This window comes from Mus musculus, chromosome 15 (assembly GCF_000001635.26).
Source record: "Mus musculus strain C57BL/6J chromosome 15, GRCm38.p6 C57BL/6J".
NCBI lineage: Eukaryota > Metazoa > Chordata > Mammalia > Rodentia > Muridae > Mus > Mus musculus.
This window is the reverse complement of record NC_000081.6, coordinates 5,698,067-5,719,632: the sequence shown is the minus strand read 5'-3', so window position 1 is coordinate 5,719,632 and position 21,566 is coordinate 5,698,067. Positions and strand designations below refer to the sequence as shown.

The following is a 21,566-nucleotide window of genomic DNA, read 5'->3' as shown; positions in this document are numbered from 1 at the left end:
TGGGAGTCTCCGACACTCCTTAATAACTCAAAAGGAGGACTCTCCTGCCTGGTACTGGTTATTAGATAGTCTATAGCTTTAGGGGGAACATTACCATCCCAAGTTACATAATTTTATTTTTGTATAGTATATATCACATAGTACATATTGTATATAATATATCTTACATTATAATGCATAAGTATTTTATGATAATATATATTATTATTTGTGGGTTTAATAAAAATTCCTTTAGTGTTTTTTATCTTTTCTTTCTAACTATCCCTCGGATTCCTTCCCTATTCTCAGTTAAAGCCTCCATCCATTTTCTTTCCCATTTAGCTCTTCATAACTCCCGTATCCTGCTACTTCACTCTCTAGGGTTTCTACCCTCTACCCTATGAATGGGCGTATATTGCTTTCTTAGTTCCTATGGTTACTCCAGGTTACATACTTATTTCTCAAGATTTGGAGCTGGGGACCAACCATGAGTAAGAGAATGTGTGGTATCTGTCTTTCCAGGTCTGGGTTACATCATTTTGTATGATGTTTTCTAGTCTATCATTTACTTATACATTTCACATTTTTATTTTTATATTTTGTTTTTTGTTTGTTTGTTTTGTTTTTTCAAGGCAGGATTTCTCTGTATAGCCCTGGCTGTCCTGGAACTCACTCTGTAGACCAGGCTGGCCTTGAACTCAGAAATCTGCCTGCCTCTGCCTCCCAAGTGCTGATATTAAAGGCATGTGTCACCACTGCCCAGCCAGGTTGTTTTTGTTTGTTTGTTTGTTTGAAATTAATTAATTAACTAATTTATTTATTTATTTATACGCTGAAGATAATTGCACTGCATATGTGTAACACATTTCATTATCATCAGTTGAAATGTATTCAGGGTGTTTCCAAATTTTATAGTTATTATGAATAAAACATCAATGATCACAGTTGAGCAAATATAAATGGAGTAAGATTTTGAGTCCTTTGGGCATATGCCAAGAAATACTATAGCTGAGTAACGTGGTAGATTTAATTCTTGCTTTTTAGTTCTCTACACTGATTTCCAGAGTGACTGCACTGTTTTGCAGTCCCACCAACAGTGAATGAAGGTTCCCCTTTCCCACACTCTTGTCAGCTTTTGTTGCCATTTTTCTTGACCTTAGGTGTTCTGACTTCAATGAGAAGGAATGTCAAAGTAATTTTAATTTACTAATTTCTAGGGATAATAAACAACACAAGATATTTCTTAGGTATTTTAATTCTTCTCTGAATAGATCTTTAACCCACTTCTATTTGTTTTCTTTATTTTTAAAATTCTTTATATGTGAATGAATATTAATTTTATATTAGTTATATTGCTGGCAAAAGTTCTTCCCATTCTATGGCCTCCTTTTGACTACATTGATTGGTTGCTTTGTTTTGCAGAGGCTATTTAGTTTTATATGGTCCCACTTGACAATTATTGACCTTAGTTCCTGGGCAAGTAGAGTCTTGTTCCAAAAGTACTTTCCTGCACCTACATAATGTAGGGTACTTCTGTATTTTCTTCTAGCAGTTCAATGGTTTAGGGTTCACACTGAGGATTTTTATCCATTCAAAATTAGTGTATTCTGTAGACGTGATAGATACAGGTCTAATTTTATTCCTCCACATGTGGGCATACAATTTTTCAGTGCCATTTGATAAAGATACCAGCTTTTCTCCTGTGAATGCTTCTGGCAACTTTGTCAAGTATCATATGGATGGTTATATACATTCAGGTATTTTGTTCCACTCATCTATATGATTGGTTTTTTTTTTCACTAGTACCATGATATGTTTATTCCTGTAGGTCTGTAATATTTCATTTACTGTAGGCAGCCGATGCCTAAAAGATGGCGCCAGTCTCTGGTACACCATAGCCATAAACAACACCACTGCACAGGCTCTAGTCTGAATCTGGCGCCAACCCCTCCCAAGTGGGTGCATGCAAATTAAGGTGCCGGCAGACTGACTAATCCCAGGAGGACACATAGCCCTCCCCAGTGCTGGGGTGTATATAAGCAGTCCTCCCTGGGTGCCCGGGGTTCCCGTAGCATCAAGGTAGCATCAAGGCATTCCTGCAATAAAGCTGTTGAGAAGAATCTGACCTTGTTGCATTTTCCTTGCCAGACGAGGTGGGCGCGACAAATTGGTGGCCTGCATTGGGACCCGAGGAACTCGTGGATTCAGAACTCTTCAGCTGAGGAACGGTGGTACCGAGTAAGTCTCCCATATTGATCCCCGGTTAAAAGGGGGGATATGTTTTTCTCGCCCGTGGACCCAGTGTGGGTAGCTCTTATCGTTGTTGTTTTGTTTTTTGTAATTTCTGGCCTCTGCTTTTGTTTGATAGAAGCAGTTAAAGCAGGTCAGAAAAATCTCACGGAACAACAAGAAAGTATGTCAGAGGAAGATAGGAAACGCATAAGCAAAAGAAAGAAAAGGGGCGAAAAAGAGAGAAAAAAGGAGAAGGGAGAAAAGACAAATTCAAAAGGAAAAGGAAATAATGAGAAAGAAAAGGAAATAGCAAAAATGAATCCCTCATTAAAAGACTTAACAATAAGTTCAGCAAGTTCTGACTCCAGTGACTCAGAGCTTGATAAAGATGAGGAAGCTGACCTAGAAGAAGAGGCAGCTCGGTATGAGAGGGATAGGTATGATCCAGATTGGTCATACAAAACCAATCCTTTAAAAACGGGGGAGAGTGGGTGGTCGGCTGGCAAAAGAGTAAAATTGAAAGTGCCAACCACTCCACCTCTTAACCCTGAGTATACAGGAAAAAAGGAATCCACAAAATCTGGTAAACAAGGTACCTCATTTTGCCCAGAGGTTTGGAAGGAAGTTGGACTGACTTTCCCTGTCTTCTTAGATGGCCAGGGACTACGGTATCATAAGCCAATAGATTTAAAAACTATTAAGCAACTGGCTGAGTCAGTCCATACCTACGGGGTGAGTGCAGCTTTTGTAGTTGCATAGGTCGAGGCGCTTGCCTCACCCCGGGGGACTGGAATAATATTACTCGGGCTTGTTTGTCATCCGGACAGTATTTAGACTGGAAGTCCTTGTCCTATGAATATGCAAACAGTCAGGCAGCAGCAAATTTAGCCACAGGACAAGATCCTCAGAGACATTGGGATGCAGACATGCTTCTGGGTTTAGGACGGTTTGCTTTAGATCAAACAAATTATCCTGAAGCAGTCTATGCCCAAATAAATGAGGTAGCTACCAAAGCCTGGAAGGGATCGCCGAACAAAGGCGCAGTCTCAGGCAATCTTATGAAAATTTTGCAGAGCCCCACAGAACCATTTTCAGATTTTGTAGCACGCCTTGTTGAAGCAGCCACTAGAATTTTTGGAGACCCTGATACAGCTATGCCCTTGGTAAAACAGCTAGTGTATGAGCAATGCACTAAGGAGTGTAGAGCAGCTATTACATCCTATAAACATAAAGGTTTAGAAGTTTGGATGAAGGTTTGCAGAGAACTAGGGGGCCCGTTAACCAATGCAGGCCTGGCGGCAGCTGTAATGCAATTGGATAGATCTAATAATGATACTTGTAAATGTGGCCAAAGAGGACATTTTAGAAGACAATGCCCTGAAAATGAGAAAAGGACTCCATTAGATAAACCTAGACAGCCAGGGATATGCCATAAATGTAGAAAAGGAAAACATTGGGCTAATGAGTGCAGATCAACAAAGGACATAGAAGGCTGACCATTACAAGCAGGATATGATGGCAGTAGGCCAAAAAATGGACAGCAGGGCCCATGTCCCCAGGGCCCTCAAATATATAGGGCTCTTCAGAAAGACCAGAAGAAACCTTGGCCGTCTCTCCATCATCCGAGAGACCACGGAGAGCCACTACTGGCTCCACAGGATTGAACCTCCACTCCACCACCAGACTCGTATTAACCCCACAGATGGGGGTACAGCCCATAGATACAGATTTTAAAGGCCCCCTTCCCAAAGATACTTTAGGACTATTGCTTGACCGCTCATCTTCTGCTTTAAAAGGATTAGAAATTACCCCTGGAGTGATTGATCCAGATTATACAGGGGTTGTGAAAATCTTAGTGGCCTCCCCCAGTGGCATTTCAGCTATCTCCCCAGGAGATAGAATGAACTAACCAGTACCCCAGAGCTCTTAACTCTAGCTGCATATGTATCAAAAGATGGCCTAGTCGGCCATCACTGCAAAGAGAGGCCCATTGGACTTGCAAACTTTATATGCCCCAGTACAGGGGAACGCCAGGGCCAAAAAGGGGGAGTGGGTGGGTAAGGGATTGGGGGGGTGGGTATGGGGGACCTTTGGGATAGCATTGAAAATGTAAACGAGGAAAATACCTAATAATAAAAAATAAAATAAAATAAAAAGAATTGCTCAATTATTACTGTTGCCAAGTTTGCATAAACATTTTCCAGCAAATAATAAAATAAGAGGAGTGAGTGGACTAGGTACTATAGGTTCTCGGTTCACTTTCTTATCAATGGAATTAGGAGATCACCCCATGTTAACTTTGGAGGTTGAAGGACGATCCTTTCTGGGGTTGTTAGACACAGGTGAAGATCGCAGCAGCATCTCCACTCATGATTGGCCGCCAAAATGGCCTTCACAAACATCATCTCAAAGCCTCCGTGGTCTAGGTTATGAGACTGCTCCCCTTATAAGTGCTAAGGAATTGACTTGGAAAAATGAGGAAGGTAAGACAGGAAAATTTTTTCCTTATATTGTGGATATTCCTGTGACCCTATGGGTTAGGGATGTCTTAACCAAAATGGATCTTAGACTAACTAATGAGTATTCCCCACAAGCCCGAGAAATTATGTCTAGTATGGGCTACACTCCAGGAAAAGGGGTAGGAAAGTCATTACAAGGCATGACTATGCAAGTGCCTGCAAAGTTCAAACAAGATAAAAAGGGATTGGGTTTTTCCTAGGGGCTGTTGAGGGTGGTATACCCATTACTTGGAAAACAGAGGAGCCTGTATGGGTTCCTCAATGGCCTCTTTCCTCTGAAAAATTAGTAACTGCCAGAGAATTAGTAGAGGAACAATTGAAATTAGGACATATTAAACCTTCCCAGTCAACTTGGAATACATCCATATTTGTGATTAAGAAAAAATAAGGCAAATGGAGGCTCCTTCATGATCCAGGGGAGCTGTTTGTGTTTTTCCACAGGGTCAAGAACACCTGATTTGGGTACCAGAGAGGCTGACGCAAAAATTACTCCCCCCAACAGAGATATAGATTATAATAGTTCCGGAAGGACATGTTTTTTAGCAGAGTGTTGGCAGGGTATACTGCTGTGGTTGTGAAACTTCCCACCTTTGTGCCTATAGTAGATTTTGAAATGTTTGCCACCTATGCCCATTGGTGCTACTCACTTAGTGGTCCAATTTGAATCTCTTTTCCTCAAATCTTTGCTTCTGTTTGAGAATGAGGTCATTCACCAAGAAATTAGGATAGAGATGGTCAATATTGTTCACAACATAATTATACTTGGGACATCTATTATTGTCCTCCAAACTCTGATGAATACACTTGTAGCAAAAGCTGTGGCCACATTTTGTCATGTATGCCTCCTCAGTCATATCAAAGCAGATGGGACTCTCTCTTATTTAATAGACTTAGTTCAAGAACAGGTTGAAGAATTGTATAAAGTTGTACAAGCTAATTTCTCTCAGTCTCTTCAACAGAGTCGCCTCTTATCTGAGTACCTTAAAGGAAATTGGTTGGCTAAAGCGGAGCAGTTGTCCAGAAAGCTGTTCCTCCAGATTGCCAAACTCAACAGCACTTGACTGGACCCTGTCACCTTGGGGGACTTCACCTCCTGGATCACCAATGCCTTCTCATTTTTTAAGGAATGGGCAGGAATGTTGGCCTGGGGGGCAGTGGTCCTCCTGGGTTGTGTCTTTTGTATCTGGCTATTGTGTCGACTCAAACGAGAGCATGCTCAGTATAAGGCAGTGGTGTACCAAGCATTGATGGTGATTAAAGATGGCGCATCTCCCAATGTTTGGCTGGCCTCTTTAAAAAATTAAGAGTTTGCTCTAGGTCGTCTGGCAGTTGTAGTCACACAGATCCACGGTATCCAGTGACAGGCAACTTTCCTTATGCATAGACCAACCTAAGACACGGGGCCTGGAGGTGATAGGGTGACCCTATGATGGGTAAGGCTGTGACATGAAAGGATCGACCTAAGACAGGAGCTGTGGCCGATGGACAGACTTACCCAGACCTAGTCCAACATCATATTATTAAACAAAAAAGGGGGAGATGTAGGCAGCTGACGCCTAAAAGATGGTGCCAGTCTCCGGTACACCGTCGCCATAAATAACACCACTGCATAGGCGCTAGCCTGAATCTGGCGCCAACCCCTCCGGAGCGGGTGCATGCAAATTAAGGTGCCAGCAGATTAAGGTGCCAGCAGACTGACCAATCCCAGGAGGACACATAGCCCTCCCCAGTGCTGGGGTGTATATAAGCAAGGGTTCCCGGGGTTCCCGTAGCATCAAGACGTTCCTGCAATAAAGCTGTTGAGAAGAAACCGACCGTGTTGCGTTTTCCTTGCCGGACGAGGTGGGCACGACAATTTACTGTGTCATTCAGCTAGGATTCTTCTCTTTGATCCATGCCTGTAATTTGAAGAGTGAGTGTTTTCGTGATTTCTTATAGTTCTAGATATTTCTTTTCTATGTTATATTGTTTGTTCATATTGGCAGGCTTTTCAATTTTGTTTTTTTGTTGTTGTTTTATTTTGTTTTGATTTTTGTTTGATGTTTCATGTTTCTTGCTTGTATAGTCTAATTCCTCTATTTTATCTTCAAGCCCTGATATGCTGTCTCATACTTGATCCATTCCAATTCTAAAACTTGCCCATTCAAGAGAGTTATTGAGTGTTCAACCCCATCTTCATTGCAGCTTGGATTCACTTCAGTATTTATATTTTTTTCATTGAATCAAAATGTCAAGCAGTCTTCATCATTTCATTTTATAGTATGTATTGGAGGACATCACTCAGATATTTACTGATATTGTGTTCTTGGAGCTGTTTTTTTCATATGTCCTTTAAATTTCTTGAATGTTTTGACTAAGCTTCTCCCCCCTCTCTCTCTCTCTCTCTCTCTCTCTCTCTCTATATATATATATATATATATATATATATATATATATATATACCTCTGCCTCCCAAGTGTTGGGATTAAAGGCATGTGCCACAACACCTGACTATTGACTAAGCTTCTCATTGTTCCTTTAATTTGTTTCCTGTATTGCAGCAGATAATCTGCTTTGGAGAATTAGAACTGGTGAATGAGGGCAGGGTGATACACTCTGGGATTTTTCTGTTGTTTGTGGTTTTTGTTGTGAGACCTTGGCATATGGATTTCTTTCATCTACTGAGCATCTGACATGAGGTTTTAGGCTAACTCAGATTAGGATGGTGTACAGGCTATGTGACTAAAGCAAAGACTAAGGGCTCAGGATCAGACAGATGGACAAGTTTTTGGTGCCCCCAAAGCTGGATGTGGGCTAGATGTGGGCCTTGGGGTAGGCCAGACTGGATGTGGGCACAAGATGAGTGCATAAGACCTGGAGGTTGGAAGAGACACAGACAAGCTAAAGCCAGGATAGCTGATCATATTGGAAGCTCTGCACAGGGTCCTCAGAAGCAACAGTTCCAGAAATACCTTTTTTCCCTATTCAGGGATGCTAGAGCATCTCTGCTTTATCTTATTCTAAATGAGTGTTTTTGCCTAAAGGCTGTACATGGGACTGGAGACTAGAAATCCAGGCCAGAAGTAGATTCATTCTGGTGGACAGCTTTGAAACTGGATCTCTAGAATTTCATGGCAAATATGGATTACTGCTATTCCAAAGTTTCAGCTCATTTCCTAAGTGACATTGGGATTACTTCTTTGGAGGAGGTATTATAGCAAAGAATAGAATCTACTGCTAGGTAGAAATAAGGTGTTGTGGCAGTTACTAACTTAAAAATTCATCCAGTTGGTTGGGTTCATGACCCTGTGGATGGAGGGACTACCACTCAGGAAGGTGAAACAACCCCTGAAAAGAGAGGTTCACCTTATGCTGTACTGAAGAGATAGAAAGCCGATTTTCCTTTCAGTGAGATGGTATGCTTTTCCTTCTGGGAAGTCTACAGCCATGCTACTTCATGGATTGGCCGGACTGTGAATATTCAGTAAGCACAACTTTGCCCTTTCTTCTTTGCCCTCAACCTGGGACTTCTTTAAAGTCCTTCTTCCCAGCATGTGGCTGCCTGCCCTCCACTTGGCTGACATGAGCCTGTTGAATTTCTCATTCTTTTTTCTCCTCCATTCTTCTTTAGGGAGTTGCTGAGGTTTGCAACTTGTCTGTCCTGGTGTTTTTTCTTTTAAAGTCAAATAAAATTGCCATCAAGTTTCAAAAAGAAAGAACAAAAACAAAAGACAAAACAAAAAACAAAAAAACAAAAAAACAAAAAAACAAAAAAAACAAAAACAAAAACAAAAAAAAGGAGAAAGAAGAAAAAAGAAAATTCCTCAGATTAAAAGTACAAAAATATTTTTCTTTATTTCTGGAAAAGGTATGCAAATAAAAAAACTGCCTAGATAACAGTGTTTTTCTTAGGCTCTTGTAAGAAAGTTGTAAAATTAATTTATTTAACAAACTTTAAATTATCTATTAATTATCAGGAATCTTTGTGATATTAAGGATATGGTAGAGAACAAAGCTAACATTTCATATACATTTATTCTAGTAAAAAGAAGACTGAAAATAAACATATACATAAATATATATCATACATTTGAAATTAAAGACTAATTTTAGTTAATAAGTGCCACACAAAAATACTCGTTTAAGAGTTGAGCTAACCAGTACCCCCAGAGCTCCTGTCTCTGGCTGCATATGTAGCATAGGATGGCCTAGTCGGCCATCATTGGGAAGAGAGTACCTTTGGTCTTGCAAAGATTATATGCCCCTGTACAGGGGAATGCCAGGCCCTGAAGCGAGAGTGGGTGGGTTGGGGAGCAGGATGGGGGAGGGTATAGGATAACGGACTTTCGGGATAGCATTTGAAATGTAAATGAAGAAAGTATCTAATAAAAAAAGAGTTGAGAATATATATTTACCTAGAGCAATAATCACATGGATAGAGTTATGGGGTGTTTGTTTGTTTGTTTGTTTGTTTGTTTTGCTTTAAAATAAGAGATGTGGCTTTTTTAATGATGATTAATACAAGTGCTTTGGAAAACAGACAGCCATGTGCCAAAAGTAAGATTAACAGTATTACAGTGAACATTACTGAGAGCTATGCCAGACAGAGTTGTAGATGACAGGGACATTGGCTAGGAAATGCTGTCATTCTCTAGAAGCTGAGTATTGTCCCAGGCTAAAGCAAGAGAGGAAGCAATCTCAGCATTAACAGCACAAGACACTGAACTTCCAGTGATGTTTATAAGCTCAGCAGTAGATTCGCCTCCAGAGATGACAGGAGGAGCCACGGCTTCCCAGAAGATGATTTCAGCCTTAATAGAGTAGAAATACATGGGGCAAGCTGGTCCTGGTAGACTTCTAAAGTATGGAACCGTGGAGATGACAGATTCATGTTGTCTTAAACTGTTAAATTATGATTTAGCTTGTTACAGTGTGATAGAGGAATAAGCCATCCAGTCTTCCAATAAATTAAAAAAGAAAAACAAAAATCATGTCAGATCTCTGACCCCCGCCACCCACTTATAATTACTATATGTCACTAGTAACATTTATCCTTTATTTAGATGTGCTGGTATAGCTTTTAGGTTATGCTGAACATGCCATTCCCATAGGATCCAATAGTTTTTTTATGATACTCTGAATTTTAAGCATTATTCTTCAAACATTTTAATAAATATTAATTAAGAATTTTGGTTTTTTAATAAAGGGATTCTCCGTGTAGCCCTGGCTATCCTGAAACTCACTCTGTAGACCAGGCTGGCCTTGAATGTAGAGATTCATCTGCCTCTGCCTCCTGAGTACTGAGACTAAAGGCACTAATAGGTAGTGTTATAATACTAAATAGTTGCACAACAAGCTAATTCAGCAGATTTGAACATTTAGTTTGTTTTCAGTATTTTACTAACATTTACATAAACTACTTAAAGAAACCTCTTATCCTAAGGTTTAGGCACATTTTCTTGGAAAGATTGTCTATATACTAAGTAAAACAAACACACAAGATTTCCTGTATTTACACAGTTTTGCACTCTGAAAGCAGACCCCATCTGGCCATGCTGCCTCTAAGCTGTGTCTTTATTCCTGAGATATGACTTCCCTGCAAGTCCCCCTTCAAGCCAAGCCATGAATAATAAATATTTAATTTATTAAAAATTTGAACAAGAGCCCAAAAAGCAAGTTTCCTTCTACAGTTCTTACTAGTTAATCCGATCTACCTTGTATAAATTGAAGTCAGGGGTTGAAAGTGAAAAATATTTTCATGCTTTCTATCATTGAAACATATGTTCTTATACATGGATCATTTTATCCATATATCCTTAGAATAAAGGCTTTGATCTCAAACGATGGACTTGAAAGTCTGAATGCATTTAAAGTTTGTTCTTCCACAATATACTGGCTTCTTTCTCATAAATCAGTTGTTCAAGTACAAAGCAAATGGCTGACCAACTCGTTGCAAAGATTCTCTACGAGAATCAGCTCATTTCTTACATTGCAAATAGTAGAGTTTATCTGACTTGAGGTTTCATTTTTCTCTCCTTGGTATAATGGGAGTTCTTGATTGTAAAACATCCCATTACACAAGGCTTTAAAAAGCAAACTGATGATCTTGTGCTCTAAGCAGCACATAGAAACAATGAGCTACGATTAAATATATTTCTTAAAACCATTGCCAGTATCACATTGAATCATTTGGGGAGAAATTCCAAATGTGCCTCTACCTCTTATCTTATTACAGCATATTTCCTTCGCCAATGTTTACCATTCAGGAAGTAGAAGGGTTGGACCTATTGGGAAATGCTATGCCTTTCTCACTTCCCTAATTATTAAGAAATATTGTTCTTTCGGTGTCAAGAATTCATTTCTGAAATCATAATTAAACGACTAATAAGTATAAGGTTTTATATCCAGTGAAAGAACTAAGCAAATAATTTCCTATACTTAGAGGTATTTGGTTTTGTTAGAAGTGCGTGGCCATATTCTCCTCCATGACGATACGAGAGCAGCCTAGAGAGGCACGAGGAGGTGGAGATTTCTTTTGTTTTTTAAATGAATTTTAAGCATGAAATACTAAAATTTTACTTTTTTCTAAAAGAAAACAAAGGCCAGTTTTTATTCATTAGCAGAGGCAGTCTCAGATCTGCCAAAGACAAACAAAGGTGGTTCCTGGATGCATAGAGCACACGCTGAGAGTGTTTCTAAACACAAGCTTAAATTCAGTTACTTCTCCCCTCAAGTACATAGTAACTAGCTGTTTATGCTATTTTTAAGGAATTAAAAGTGTCCTTGTTTGTTAGTCGAAATTATTACCCTTGAAATGTGCTTACAATTACAGCATCCTTTTTTTTATAGTTTTCTTTCTTAAAAGCATTATTTTATTTTTGAAATTATAAAATAATTACATTATTTCCTGTTTCTTTCCTCTCTCCAATCACTTCCACATACTCCTGTTCTCTCTCAAATTCATGTCCACTTTTTAATTGTTTTACATATATATGTGTGAGTGCATAGAATATATGTATATGTATACATATATGTATATGTATATTGCATAGCTTAAATATCTAAATATAACCATTCCAGTCTGTATAATGTTGCTGTATGTTTATGACCACTTAGTGTTAGATAACCATTTGGGAGTACCTTCTCTTGAGAAGACTATTTCAGCTGCTCTCAGTATTCCTTAATTGCCACAACAATTTGTTTTGTATAGAAATGATTTTGTTTATTCTGGATATGTCTTCAGACTATAAGAAATTCTAGATGCTGCAAACCCAGGTGATTCTAATTAAAACATGGCAAAATCCAGTGAAAATATGTGCCTATTTTAGTTAGTAATACTAGTAGGACTTTATCTTGGGACTACACCTCTCACAGATTTTGAATTTATGGATCCCAAATAGGATAAATACCGAAGTTGTTTTCCAGATTTGATGGGTATCAGAATCTCCTGGGAGAATGTGGTAAGATCCCCAAAGTTCCCAGCTCTTGTTGACTCCAGTGAGTTTGTGATTCTGACCAGCCAGCACATTTGACCACACACTAAAGTTGAAGAACCACTGTAGTAAGCCTTGTTGTAAAATTATTATTTTCTTTATTTAGCGTAAGCATTTGAAAAAAACAGGAGCCCATAAAATGGAGACTGTGGCTCAAGAGGATTGGGATAAGATCTTAAGAATTTATGCTTTCCATAAATACCCAGCTAACACATGCACTATTGTCCACAGACCCTATTTTGACTTGCAAGGCAGAAGAGAGGTCCATGGTTTACATCACTCTAAATATGGCATCTTCCCACAAGCCAATGTGAATAAAAATTTTCCACTTCCAACAGCATTTGCCTAGGAGATATTAAAGTGACTGCTGTATTTCATCACAGCTCTACACAATTGAAGTTTCTCTGAACTTTGAGTGACCTGGATGCCAGAGCTTGACTGCACCTAATAGAAGACACTTTGCTGAAACCTGAAAAACGAGAGCATTTCAGTCAAGTGCATGCAGACCTGCAGACTCATTCTGTTCTCTCCAGAGTGCTGGTTCTCCATGCCTAGCACCCTATGAACTCACTTCATCTAGCATATGAACAGCCATCTGTCCTCCTCAGGAAACGACCCTGGATATGAATCCGCTCATCGGCATACATTTTCTTACCTAGCACCTCAGAGTCCAGATTTAGATTATAGATGCTGATACACTACTAAAAGTTTTGTTTTCGTGATAACTCCAGGTTTATCATGCTATTCCAGGATATTTTTATTTGCCTTTATCAATAGTGTCAGTGCAGAGAACACTTTTTGCTCATAACAGCTCTGCTTCTAATTTCCCACTTGAAGAAAGTTTCCAAAACTTCTCAGCCGAAGAAATGTGATGGCCCCTTGTGTCAATGTCTGTACTTCTGGAACACCTGTCCAGTGACAAGCCATTTGCTGTTTACATTCTCTTCGCTAGAAAGAGATTACTTTGAAAGTGTGGGGACACATTTTGCTGTGATATAGTAATTATTTCTATATCTGATCCTCTCCGTTGAATTGAAATAAGGGCTGGTAAATTTTAATACTACCCACTACTTGTCACACAAGAAACTACCAAAACACTTATGATACAGTATGACATTTAACTTTTTTAAAACCCACAAAAGATTTTATGATATAAATAACAAAACAAAGACTAGAAGAATATGATTGAAGACTTTGAAGTTATCTGCTTTAATAATTAAGAATCATAAAAATTACTTAAATTTACACATTTTTCTTTAGATACACACTAATCCTTTTCAACCCCAAAGTATATTAACATAATTATTTCTTACCAATTTTTAAAATTTTAGTTTATTTTTTACACTCCATATTCCATTCTCCACCCCACCATCCACCCTCTGACTGCTCCACATCCCACATCTCCTCCCCACCCCACCCTGTTCCCAACCCCCATCCCACCTGACCTCTCTACTCCCTGGGGCCTCCAGTTTCTTGAGGGTTAAGTACATCATCTCTGAATGAACACAGACCTGGAAGTCCTCTGCTGTATGTGTGTTGGGGGCCTCATATCATCTGGTGTGTGCTATCTGTTTGGTGACCCAGTGTTTGAGAGATCATGGGGGTCCAGATGAATTGAGACTGCTGGTCCTCCTACAGGATCATCCTTCTCCTCATCCTCGTTTAGCCTTCCCTAATTCAACAACAGGGGTCAGCTGCTTCTGTCAATTGGTTGGGTGCAAATATCTGCATCTGACTCTTTCAGCTGCTTGTTGGGTCTTTTGGGAGGCAGTCATGATAGATCCCTTTTTTTGAGCACTCCATAGCCTCAGTAATAGTGTCAGGCCTTGGGACCTCCCCCTTGAGCTGGATCCCACTGTGGGCCTGTGTCTGGACCTTCTTTTCCTCAGGCTTCTCTCCATTTCCTTCCCTGTAATTCTTTCAGAAAGGAACAATTATGGGTCAGAGATGTGACTGTGAGATGGCAACCCCATCCCTCACTTGATGTCCTGTCTTCCTGCTGGAGGTGGGCTCTGTAAGTTTCCTCTCCCTACTGTGGGGCATTTCATCTAAGGCCTCTCCTTTTGGGAGAGAGAAGAAAACGATCACAAGTTGGGAGGGAGAGAGGGACCTGGGAGGGAAAGTGGATGGGGTAGGGGATGAATGGAGGGGGGGGGAAGGGGAGCCTGATCTGTTATTGGGTGAGGGAAAAGGACTAAATCCCTGAGGGCCAGCATTAAGAATGTAAACAGGCAACCTCAGGAAAATAGGAGGTTGGGGGCACCCCCCAGAATTCTTACCCATTTTTAATCTTCCATTTCTTATTAAGAGAAAGTAAAAAAAAAAAATCCGCTGGAGTATATGATGAATGTAAATGAGGTTCAGTACATTGTGTTGTTTATAAAATGTACCTCACAGTATGAAAGCAAGATCAGCAATACAGAAAAGCATACGGAAGAAATGAAGTCTGAATAATATAGGAGCATTAATTAATCCATCATACATGGGCAGATCAAAGCACAATAGTAGAATAAAGGTATCAGAGTCTTCAAGGATGCTCAAAACAATGTTCCCCTGAGTTCCTGGCATCCATTCACCTGGATGTTCACCACCTTCCCAACTCTTCAAGTCTGCACTGCAGCTATAGAATTCATTTACATTTTCACCTGTGCATCCTAAAGCAGATCAATCTGACCTCCATTTGCAACACTGTGGTAGGAGTTTAAAGCCCAACTAGTTACATGATACCTAAAATGGATAGATATAATAATCATTTTAAAGAGAGTTCAAAGCCAAGCTCACACAGGAAGCTATGTGTCCTCTAAGGAAAAAGAAATGAATTTTTTTTAAGATAACAAGAGTTCTAAGAAGCTCCAAAGAGATGAGTTCCCTGGAGCATTTGTCAATAAATGGGTTTGGTTCTTATTTTCTAATGACCATTTAGGAAACAGCTTTGGGAAGAGAGAGGCTATAACCCAAAGGAAAAACTAGCTGCTTCTAAAGCAGGAAGATGCCAAATAATCAGCTGTGCCTACCTCGACTTGATGATGAGAGAAACGTCTCCCCTGAGGACCATCTGCAACCTGATAAATTGGCCTTTAAATTCACTGGTCAATGTATGAGCAAGAATGGATAAATCAAAAAGCAAACGTTGTGTGGTTCTTTGGTTTCTCATAAAAACAAAGGCAAACAAACATTGCATCAAACCAAAGACAAAACCATAAAACATGGAAAGTCAAAGGGGTGGCACAATCAGGGTACTGGTTATTACATTACCACACTCAAAATGCAAAGTACATATGTTTTAAATGGTTTAGAAATAAGAAAATAATAATATGAATGGGGAAAAGCAAGAATCAAAGAAGCAGATTAACTAAATTGATTGGAAATACACTAAAAGAAACTCACTGTGGTAGAATGATTATAAAATGAGTTTGGCTTCTCCCCATCTTTGATGTGACTTTGAAGATCTTTCATCAGGTGGTAGTCCATATTCCCAAGATTGGTTTGAGGTTCAGTGGTGGGTTTCGCCATTACCATTGTCAGAAATGGCAGTGTGATGTGCAATTAGATTTGATACTCAGTAGAGTTGGAAAGGTTTATTTAGGCCATAGTAATTCTGGAAGCATAAAAAGAGTTTCTTAAATGATTTCTTGAGATTATAACACAATTTCATCATTTCCCCCATCCATGTCCATGCTCCAAGCCCTCCCTTATACCCCTCCTTGCTCTTTATCAAACTCATGGACTCTTTGCATGCATATATATATATATGTATATCTTGCCCTGTCTGTATAATGTTACTTGTATGTTTTTAGAGATGACCTATGGTATCAGATGGCCAAGGCCAAGGATGTGCTCTTCCTGATCTCAACACTATTCATTCTGCTCTCAGTCTACTTGCCTATAGTTCTTTGTCTAGAGTTGAGGCCACCTAGGATTTCACCTGTCCATATCAGCATGTTTATTGTTGCCAACCATGTTTAACTTATGATTAGGCACTTTTGTTGGTGAGACTTTATGGGTGTAGCTTCTGACATTACTAAGAAACGCATTTCACAGCAAACTCCCTGATGTTGTTCTTCCAATCTTACCACTCCCTTTTTACAATGGTTCCTGGGTTTTAGGTGCAAGAGTTGTTTTGTAGATGTAGCCATAGGAATTAGTCCCACAACTCATCATCTTGATTGGCTGTGGTTTTCTGTAATGGTCTTCATCTGTTGCAAAGAGAAGCATTCGTGAAAAGAGTGAGGACTATGTTTATCTCTGGATATGAGGACAAAGATTCAGGATGTAGATGGGGATTAGGCTAGTTAGATAAAGTTGCAGTTGTGGATTCTCCCTCAAAGATCTAGGATATTTCTAGCCATGGATGATTGGCTGCGTTTCCAGTACTAGGCTTGCTTTCCTTCTTGTTGAGTGGGTCATAAGTGGAATTAGAACACTGGTGACTAGCACCAAGGTACCCATGTCCATGCCATACTACATCCTTAAGATTAGTATGCCATTATGGTCATTGTTTTCATTCATAAACATTATACCTGGGTAGGACAGTTGATTGCTTCCCTCCTTTGGTAGTACCTTTTGGTACCAAGGAGGAGCCTTTTTAGGTCAGTTCCAGTTCAGGAGCTTCTTGACTCTATTGTCTGATGCTTATGGTGTCTTCAGCAACAAGGACTCACCTTCTACCTCTGGAGTGGAACCAAGGGCAAGAGCAATGGCCTGTAATGTTTGGGGGTTTCTTGGACAATCCTCACTAATAACACAAAAGATGGTTTCTCATGACTTATTAAAGAAAATTTTGTTAGATATTCTTTGGTTCTTGGAGCATTGTCAGCCCAGATGAAAAATTTTTATTTAAACTATAATGTATATTTATATACAGATTTATGTACATTATAGGGGTGCTTTTAGGTAGAAGTCTAATAGTATAATTTCTTATAACATTTTGAAACATCCTTATTTTAATTTATCCTCCACTCTCTTTCTTCTGGACTTACCGCCTATCTATCCCTAATGAAAGCCTCCAATTTTTTTTCCATTTTATGCATCAGTTAATTTTTATCTTACTGTTCCCCTCTCTATGTCTCCTAACCCCAACCTACACCCCAGGTATGGTCCCTTTTTACTTTCCTTATTTCTGAAATTCCCATATTTCAGATTTCATATTTAGACCTTTGATCATTTGGAGTTTGTTTTTTGTGCAAGATGATAGATACAAATCTAACTTTATTCTTCCTCATGTGACCATCCAGGTTTTTAGCAGCATTTGTTGAAGATGCCTGTAATTTTTCCAGCATAGGTTTTTGACACCTTTGTGAAATATTACATGCCTGATGTTGCGTGTACTCATGTTGCCCAAATGTGCTTTTGTTTTAATTTCTTTTAAAAGCAGAATGAAGCTGAGCACATAATAATGAACGCACATTGTATTTATTTTTATAACAACACAATTGTAGAACATAGCTATGTACGTATTTTTAATAGGATGGTTCACAGATAGAAAATGTGCAGGGGTCACTAACTTAATGGTATAGTAGTTTTAACTTGGCCTTAAGTAAGCCATCCTCTATCATCAAGGATATAGGCAATCACATAAAACAAATGGAACCTTCCATTTAGCACCTCATCAAACCTGAAACCAGGCAAAATCAGCAAAGCCAAATAGCAATGCCATAGCTGACAGCAGCACATAAGTGATTATTGTAGAATACTATCCTTAAGATGGAGTGACAAAAATCTTCATCAAATAGATCTGTGCCTGATTAGAAAATGCCATCATACTGAACTGGTGACTTCTGATCTCAAGAGAATGAAAAATAACTGTACATTCACTTAAAAGTTCAACAATTTTACTCATCCATTTGTATGCAAATCTGCCATAACTGCATATAGTTCTGGGATCTCAGAAAATACTGAAATATACAGACTAAAGGATGTAACAGAGGGGCTCCATCTGTGAAGTTATAAAGAAAATAATCATCAATGCTACTTGATGACTTTCCAGTGCAGCTGCTGTGGAAGTTACCTTTGCTGCTCTAAGGGATACCTCCCTCATTCCCTGTGAGTAAACCCAATAAATGCATTGGATCACAGGTTAAATTATAGGGGAATCATAAAAACTTAGGTTTGGTGCTGTGAACTTATGAGAAGAAAATGGTTCTTTATTATTTCCCAAGGAAGGAATTCTCATAATTCTTAGCCCACCCAGAACCAGAAGGACTAGCCTACTGCCTGGAATCATGAACACTAATAAAGTCTTTGGTCTTACATCATTGAGTTATGAAAGTGGTTTGTGATGCAACCATAACATACTGACACAGGCTGTGAACAACTGGAAGAAAGCTTCATGGTATGAGACTAAGGCAAAAATGGTATAATTTTTCAAATAGGGGCATGGAAGATTAAATACACCTATTTTGGAGTTCCACATGGGAGCTATAGAAGTAATAATGGCTATGATTTTTGTAGCAAATGAAGAATGGTTATAGACTTGATGTGGACATTAAACCCCAAAACGTAGCACAAAAGAAATTCTTCTCTCAATACATTACAATGATAGAGTATAAAATCAAAACCAAAACACAGTTCAAACATGTAGGAAGCAAAGAAAGATTAATAAAAACAAAGTAAGAAATGTATAGAAAGTCAAATAACACCTTGCATTAAATGTCCAGGCTATACTCCATAGACCCAAGAGGCTAAACAAGCAGGAAGACCCAAGCAAGGATGTTTAATTCTCACTAAGAAAGAGGAATAAAGTATTCATAGGAAGCAGATGGAAGGAGGGAACTATGTGGGAGAGGGCACAGGGAGAGGAATGGGAAGAGTTCAAGATCAGGTGTGAGGAGAGATAGGAGAGAGGGCCAGAGAGCCAGGAGAATGAATAGAAATCTTCTGCTGGTGGGGGTGAGGACTGGGGGCATCACAAGGACATTCCAGAGACCTGGGATGGGGGAAGCTCCCAGTAATCAACGGGGGTAACCTAAACTAAGCCTTACAGCAGTGGGGAAGGATATAGAACCGCAAGTCTCCACCTCCTATAGCCAGGCAGGAACCCCATTGGAGTGACAGGAACCAAACACCCACAAAACTTTTGACACAAAATTTATCCTATTTATAAAAAAATTCAGGGATGGGGGATGGAACAGAGACTGAGGGAATGGCCAAGCAATAACCTGCCCAACTTGAAACCCATTCCATGGGCAAGTATCAATCCCTGAAACTATTACTGATACTCTGATATGCTTGCAGACAGGAGCCTAACATAACTGTCATCTGAGGGGCTGCATCTAGCAGCTAACTCAGACAGATGCAAAAACCCACAGCTAAACATTGGATGGAGCTCAGGATCTCTTATAGAAGAGCTGGGAAAAGAATTGAGAGTCCCCAAAAGAATAGGAACTCTACAAGAAGACCAACAAAGTCAACTAACCTTGGGAGTTCTCAGAGACTGATACATCAACCAAAGGCCTAAGTTTCCTGCACATATGTAGCAGATGTGCAGGTTGAATTTCTTGTAGGTCCCCCAAAGACTGGAGGAGATGCTATCCCAAAAGCTGTTGCCTGTCTGTGGAATATGCTCCCCTAACTGGGATGCCTTGTCTAGCCTTAGTGGGAGAGAAGGTGCCTAGCCCTCCAAAGACTTCTTGTGCCAAGATGGGAAGATACCAGGGAGGGGGACCTCAACACTCTCAGAGTAGAAGGGGAGGTAGGGAGGGACTGTGGCAAGAATGATTGGGGGCAGCAATTGGGTTGTGAAGTTAATATAAAAAATAGAAAAGGAAAAGGAAATTAGAGACAGTGAAAGGGCCAGAGGAAAACCAAGTGAGTACCCCACAGGATTTAGGTATAGGAATGGAGTTTCTGAATAGGACTCTATTTGCCTAGAAATTAAGGTCCACAGATGACAGACAAGACCTCTTAGGACTGAAAAGCTTCTGAAGAGCAAAGAAAACAATCAGGTAAATTAAGAGGAAGCACAGAGAAATGGGAGGAATCTTTGCCAGTTATATATCAGATCGAGAATTAATATCTAGAATATATAAGAAACTCCAAAAAACAAAGCAAATAATAAAATGAATGGTCAAAAAATCCCTAAAAGATCCAATTAAAAATGGGCTATAGATCTGGACAGGGAACTTTCAAGAGAAATGAATATGACTAAGGAATATCTCAAACAGTGTTTATCATCCTGGCCAGTTAGGGAAATGCAACTTAAAGCACTGTGAGATTTCATCTTGCTCTAGTGAGGATGGTAAAGATAAAGAACACAATTGATAATGAATGCAGGTGAGGTTTGGTAATTATTAATTGTATTGTAAATTGTTATCCTCATGCCCACAAATAAATATTACCCCACCCCTCATGGAGGAAGCTTCCTTTTGTAACAGATGAAGATTGATGGAACATCATTAATTTGTCCAAACGGACAGAATAGGTCTTTAAGGGATGCTTAACAGCAGAGTTACATGTTCAGTGCAACTCCTACACCTAAGGCTCAGGAAAAAATACTGTAAACAGGGAAGGTGGACAGCAAGATTATAAGTGCCAGAGGTCTGTGACATCTGCTGTTAGCTAATGTCCCTGGACATCATTTTTTATTTTCTGTACAAGACCAAAATAAGGATAACACCAGTTGATAAGGCAATGTAGAGAACAGAAATTTCACATAGGACCAAGCATTGATGAAGAACTCTCAGTAGCCAATGACCACTGATACAGAGATAATCACTTTTGTCCCAGTTACTGTGTAATCCCAAGTAGCCATCCCTTACACATGTATATAGCACCAAGCTAAATAGATTTAGTAAATTATATATGTATTATATATGTACATATATACATATATATCTGTGTGTGTACATATATACATACAAATAATAATAATTTAAAAAGACTGTGTAATCCCAAGTAGCCATCCCGTACACATGTATATAGCACCAACCTAAAGAGATTTAGTAAATTATATATGTATTATATATGTACATATATACATATATATATTTATATGTATATATATGTGTGTGTGTGTGTGTACATATATACACACAAATAATAATAATTTTAAAAGACTGTGTAATCCCAAGTAGCCATCCCGTACACATGTATATAGCATCAAGCTAAATAGATTTAGTAAATTATATATGTATTACATATGTGTATATATACATATATATACATTTATATATCTGTGTGTGTACATATATACACACAAATAATAATAATTTAAAAAGAGATCATGGACTTGACAGAGAGGTTAAGGGAATGAATTGGGTGGGGTCAGGCCAGGACTAACTTAGATGCAGTGTTAAAAAAAATCTCAGAAAAAAACCCTATGATATGAAAAGCCAGATAAATCATTTTTTCAAAAACTCAATCACAT

General features: G+C 39.1%; 1 long non-coding RNA gene and 1 pseudogene across 1 annotated transcript in view; both read right to left on the bottom strand.

Moving 5' to 3' along the window:
• Gm18715 (predicted gene, 18715) lies at positions 5,330-5,601 on the bottom strand (annotated as a pseudogene).
• The window catches only part of Gm41258, a 30,632-nt gene continuing 24,177 nt past the window's right edge, over positions 15,112-21,566 (bottom strand). Inside the window, exon 3 of the long non-coding RNA XR_875008.2 lies at positions 15,112-15,800. This is a non-coding gene — a long non-coding RNA (predicted gene, 41258). The remainder of the gene's footprint in view (positions 15,801-21,566) is intronic.